This window comes from Lonchura striata, chromosome Z (genome assembly GCF_050655825.1).
Source record: "Lonchura striata isolate lonStrDom1 chromosome Z, ASM5065582v1, whole genome shotgun sequence".
Lineage (NCBI taxonomy): Eukaryota > Metazoa > Chordata > Aves > Passeriformes > Estrildidae > Lonchura > Lonchura striata.
Genome location: NC_140740.1, coordinates 66,925,192 through 66,931,425, shown reverse-complemented (window position 1 = coordinate 66,931,425; position 6,234 = coordinate 66,925,192).

The window sequence follows — 6,234 nt, the reverse complement described above, 5'->3', positions numbered from 1 at the left end:
ATGGACCTGTGAACACCAAGGTCAGAAAAGGAGATGAAGGAAGAGATGGAGCAGACCACACTAGAGAACTTAATTCCCTTTAGCCCATGGGAGGAATACACCAGAACAAATATCCACACTTTCTGGCCATGGAAGATCCCATGTTGGATCAAGTCCTTATTTCCTAAAGGCCTGCCTGTATGAGTTACCTCACTTTGGAGCAGAGGAAGAGTGTGAGGAGGAAGGAGCAGCAGAGAGGAGCTGTTATGGACAGACTGTGACCCCCTATTCTCTATCTTCTTGTGTTTCTTGGGGAAGGGGTAAAGTAGAGGATTTGGAATGAAAGACTGAAGTTGTTCCTTGAAAAAAGGGGGAGGTAGAGAGAAAGAGATTTTAGTTTTTGTCTTTGTTTATTACCAGTTTAGGTTTAAATGGCTATAAAGCAAATTGATTTTCCATATGCCAAGTATGCTTGTGAGAGTAATTTTTAAATTACATATCTCTCTTTATCTCAATCCAACAGCTTTTTAATCTTATTTTCTCTCCTCAATCCTTTTGAGAATGAGGTGTGAGAAAGTAGATGGGCAGGGTTCTTACAGCCAGAAAAGGTCAGCCCACAACAGACACAAAAGGAGAAATTCTGATTTCAAGAAGTTGACTCTCCAGCATACACATACAAATAGTTTACCTGTACAGTGCTCACCAAAAGTTTGAATAGCCTGATAAGGAAAGAAAATAAAAAAGTAAAAACACTTAAAAATTAAACCCAGGTAATATTTCAATAGATTATTGAAAAAAATTAAAACATAAATAGCAATTCAAAGTTTAAAATAAAAACTGATTTGGCCTCTCAAACAGAAATAAAACTGTTAAAACCAAACTTGGATAATGTACAGTTTATTTTGGAAGTATAAGGTGCAGTTCAATAGCCATTTGGTTTCAGAACCGAGAATTTTTTATTTGTACAAAGAATTAATGGTCAAGAAAGAAAACCTATGAATAATTCCTGCTTCCACCATTTCCACAACAATTATCTTAACCTATTCCTTTTTATATTGTTATTAGTAAGTCACTCCTCATCAATGATACTGAAAGATAACAGAAGGAATTAAGGCATTACATGTTCATGAACAGACATCCACAAAAGGCGCTAAGAAACACAGTATGGCACCAGTCTGGTTTGAAGTCCTATCATGACAGTTTAGTTAATTTTATCCAGATATTCTTATTTTGATATGAATGCAATTTTTACATTGGGTGCAAAAACAGCTTAATATGTAAAAGAAGTATTTTATTTGAATCTGAGAGCTGAAGACTCTACCATCTCTTTTGGTTGCTTTTTAGTAACATCAATCTTTAAAAAACCAAAAACTACATTTTTTTAATTTTAATTGCCCTGGTTCATTAAAGGCATTTTCCTATTACTGTATGTCATATACATTTGATAAAGAAACCATTCTATATTTCAAGCATTCTAAATTTCCCACAATTCTTTTTTCTGAATTCCAAATGTATAAAATATTTCTTCCTCCAAGATGATCTGTTCTTGCTATAGCTTTGAGATATTGCAGGACAACCATGCTACTTTCATAATCATTGCAGACACATGTAAAAGCCACAGCAATGCCCCAGTTGGATGGGAGCATTGATCTGCTGGAAGGTAGAAGAAGGGTCTGAACAGTCTGGTTCAATGGGCCAAGGCCAGTGGTATGAGCTTCAACTAGACCAAGTCGAAGGTCTTGCCTTTGAGTCATAACAACCCCATTCAAAAATGCAACTGGCTGGGAGAAGAGCAGCTGGAATGCTTCTTAGTGGAGAAGGACCTCAGTCTGCTGGTCAACAGAGGCTGACCATGGCCTAGCATGTGCCTAGAAGGGCAAGAAGGCCGATGGCATCCTGGCCTGTTTCAGCAATAGTGTGGCCAGCAGGAGCAGGGAAGGGATCATTCCCCTGTCCTTGGAACTGGTGATCCTGCACCTCAAATCCTGTGTCCAGTTTTGGGGCCCTAATGACAAGAAGGACACAGAGGTGCAAGAGTCCAGAGAAGGGAAATGAAGCTGGTGAAAAGCCTGGAGCACAAGGTTCATTAGGAGTGGCTGAGGTTGTTTAGTCTGGAGAAAAGGAGACTCAGGCGAGACCTTACTGTGTTCTAGAACTACCTGAAAGGAAGTTGTAGCAAGGTGGCAGTCAGTCTCTTTTTCCAGGCAACTAGTGATAGAGCAAAGGAAAATGGCCTCAAGTTGCACCAGGGGAGATTCAGGATATTAGGAATTTAGGAAATATTAAATATTAGGAAAATATGTTCAATATGAGGCAAAATTCTTCACTGAAAGAGTGGTTAAACATTGGAACAGGCTGCCCAGGGAAGCAACAAAGTCACCATTCCTGAAAATGTTCAAAAAACAAGTATACTTGGCAATTTTTGATAAAGTTTAGTGGGCATGGTACTAATCAACTGAAGGTTGGACTTGATGCTCTTGGAGATCTTTTCTAATTTTAATGATTTTGTGGTTCTATGAGTAACTTTGGATTTTTTCAGTTCTCATATTTTTATGGTACAGTTATTTATGGTATTCATTCAAACTTTAACATTTTTTCAAACTTTTGGAACTTCTATAGTGCTTAATAATTTTTTAAACTACATATAGCATATAATCATAAGATCGTTTGGGTTAGAAGGGACATTAATATAATCTACACTCAATTCCATATTTATATATTTGCAGATACAAAGAGCCTTTGACTCTCTTCAAGGACCCCGCTCTGGCCCTGTGCTTTGCAGATACTGCTCTTATCCTGGGCAAAGAACTGAGAAGCATGTCAACATTCTGATGATATACAGGGACTATTTTCTGCTTCTTTGCAAATAGGAGCACCTTTAAGGAACACCTCTCTGGAATCAGTCTTTCCAGCATCATAATGAAATTTTCATCATCTCTATTTGGTAATGGCCCTGTTTCACTGCAAGAGTTTCTTTGTTCCTAATATATCTGTCCCTCTAAACCACATTACTTTTTAAATATCTTTTTTTTTCCCTGTATCATTTATTGTCATGTTACATCTCTACTTTTTTGTACATCTTTTTAGCAGACAGCTTCTCTTTTTCCCTTCCTTGCTTGTTTTTGGTTTTGGGATGGTTTTCACTTTTGGTTTGTTTTGCTATTGTTGCTGTTCTTGCTGTTGGATTTTGGGGTTTTTTGAAGCACAGCATTCAGATTCATCAGAGAAGATGTCAGATTAATTTAATTTCACTTGAGAGGACTGAAATCCTAAATTATTTATGGAAGTGTTCAAGTTGGAAAAAAAATCTTGCAAGGTGATTGTGAAATTAGTTGTTAGATCATCATCACCATTAAATTCTTACTTCTTTTGTCCTGGATTAATTAATTGCTGTTTAGCAGAAAAAGGTATATCCAGTCAGCATAAACCTAATCAGAAGACAAATCTCTTCTAAGTGTTTAAGGCAAAAGAACACATAGTAAATGAGGAGAACAGAAGTTGCAGCTCATGCTACACATGTTAACAGCAATAAATGAGGTTGGCTGTGAGCACATTCTTGGCAAAAAAAAAAAAAAAAAAGATTTAAAAAATTTTGCACTCAGTGCAACATACAAATTCCCTCACAAAAAATGACATACTTAGCCAGACTGAAAAATGGTAACAACTTGTTCAATAGAGTCTAAACACACATCTTAATTATTTTTAGACAATGTTTGGGTTTTCTATCCCAGCCGTTTGACCTAGACACCAAATCCCATCAAGCAGGTGGGTTCCTCATTTGCAGATTTTGACAGAAAAACAATGGAAAAACATCCAGCAAAAACATGGGCACTCTTCCTGCCACTCTTGGTCCTTCTAAATTGATCCTTCTAAATGGCAAACCAGGCCATAATTCAGCACTACATTCCTGCACTTTATTGACAGCAGCTCCTATTGTCACCTTACAATGTTTGCCCTGTAGCTTTGTCCATCAGGTCACCTCTGCTATGTTCTCAGAGCAGCTGCTCAGCTGCAACATGCAACACCACTGTATAGGACACTTGTTTTGGTTTAAAGCTGATTCTTTTTAAATTTTGATCCCTTTCAATGAAGCCACACTTTAGAGAACTTTTTCATTAAATAGGTATTTGGTAAGGGAACAGAGACTTTCACTCAAGTTGTATAGTCAAAATGGAAACACAACCATACAGATTATGCAAATTGTGCAAAGGAATGTACCAAAAATCAATTAATTTGAAAACATTTCCTCCAGCTGAAGAATTAGTCTTTGCCTTATTAGTATAATCAACATCACTGAACTAGCTGAAAAGAAAGAACTTAATACAGAATGTGAAATATTCAATGGGATAATGTCGAAAAATTTTAACACTCAACTTGGGGAACTTTATTCTCCAATTACTCCTGCATGTGGTGTTCAACATTTCCAGTAGCCTGCTGTGGAGACAATGTACTGTTTATATTGAATCAGGCATCTGAGTTGTGAACTCCCAGGTATGGAGCTCATATATGGACTTATGTCAGGATGAATTTTTTATCTTTTTCCAAAGTAACAGATTTCTTAACTCAGTAAGTTAAGGTTGTCTTTGCTGGAGAAGGTTTGCACTTTTCCAAATTCCTCTTCAGAGCGGAAGTCTCAGCACTAAAATACAATCTAATGCTACGTTTTTAGCAATGCAAAGGCTCTGGCTTTAAGCAGCAGTCAATAATATTTCCTCTTTTTCTCTAACTGCTAAGATAATGACATCCCTGGAAATAATATCCCTCTATTTATTTCATTAGCAGGCAAGCCCTTCTGCATAATCAAAAACCAGTTGTGGAAATTAGATGATTTTGCATATTTCAGTAACAAAAAATGCAGAGTAGTACTAGAAGCCAAGGCAAACAGCTGAAGGTTTTCATTCTTTGCAAGTTTCTGACTTGCAAGAAGTCTTTGACTGCAGAATAAGTGATTTTGATTCCTTCACTCAAGCTAGAAAACTTCAGCTTGAAGAATTTGAGATCTGTTAAAACCCTTAATGTAGCTGAGTGACTTCCACAGAGAGAGAAAGCACTGCTCTTCACTCAGACTTTGTGAAAACAAGCTGTGTTAGAAGGCTGCAAAATCTGGTTCTTCTGAAAATGTGAATTGAGGTTGTAGTAGTAGTTTCTTACATATATTAATGGGAACACCTAGAATCCTCAGTGTAATCTGGGGGTATTAGTTCCTGTAATGTAAGTATTATCCTATTTGACCACATAGAATCAAAAATATAGGAAGGTTAAAGCCTGACTATTCCAGCTTTCAGCCTCCATGGGCTTTCATTTTGAAAATGATTATTGGACATCATCCTTCAGTAGACTGTGTTTCTGCTAAGAGCACTCACAATTAAGCATTTGATAACATACATACATATTTTATCAGCAAATCAACTGCAAAGTTCAATGTGTAGTTCTCAAAACACAACCTTGAAATTATACTGGCTTCAAGAGCTACTTTTTCTTATGAAATAATATTAAAAATTGTTGAGTCTGTGCGAACTTTATAGCCTTCAGCATCTGCTCTGTTCTTTACTGAGAGTTAATGATAATGATTGTGATTTGACCCATGTCCCTCAGGAAATAATCTGCATTTTCTTTCTTTAAAGCAGATTTTTAATTCATCCCAAGTAGCTTTACACTGTACAGATATTATCCATGTGCCTGAATTGTGGCACACAAGACCAAGAGCAGAGCACATAAGTTTGGTGTCATTAGACTGGGCTGGATGGAGGCATTAGAGAGTAAGCTCCAGCTTATAGACTGCTTTTAGTATTTCTGCCCTTAATCTCCTGTATATTCTGGTTCAATGGGACAAGGCCAGTGGTATGGACCTCCCAGAGTGCTACATTTATCAACAAGCACAGAGCACAGTTTGGTCCTAGGGCAGGGTCCTGAGCCCAGCTCACACCTCCCTGCTTTCACAGCTTGGGGAACTGTGAAAAAAAAGCACAGAGCCCCTGAGGTATTGCCTGTCCCAGGGAACCTGGAGTGAAGACATCCTTGAAGCTGCTTCTAGGTGCCATTAATTGAAAACGCTCCCTTTCTACACCAGTCCTTCCTTAATTTTGATAGATGATCCCCAATCCACTCTTTTACTGTTAACTGCTAGAAAACATAATTAAAAATAATAATTTTGCCTTATACTATGATGTGACAGGAAAACTAGCTACTAGAAGGCCATCATTGTATCACTTGATTTATCTTCCCTATTCCACTCTTTATGTAAGTGTTCCAAAG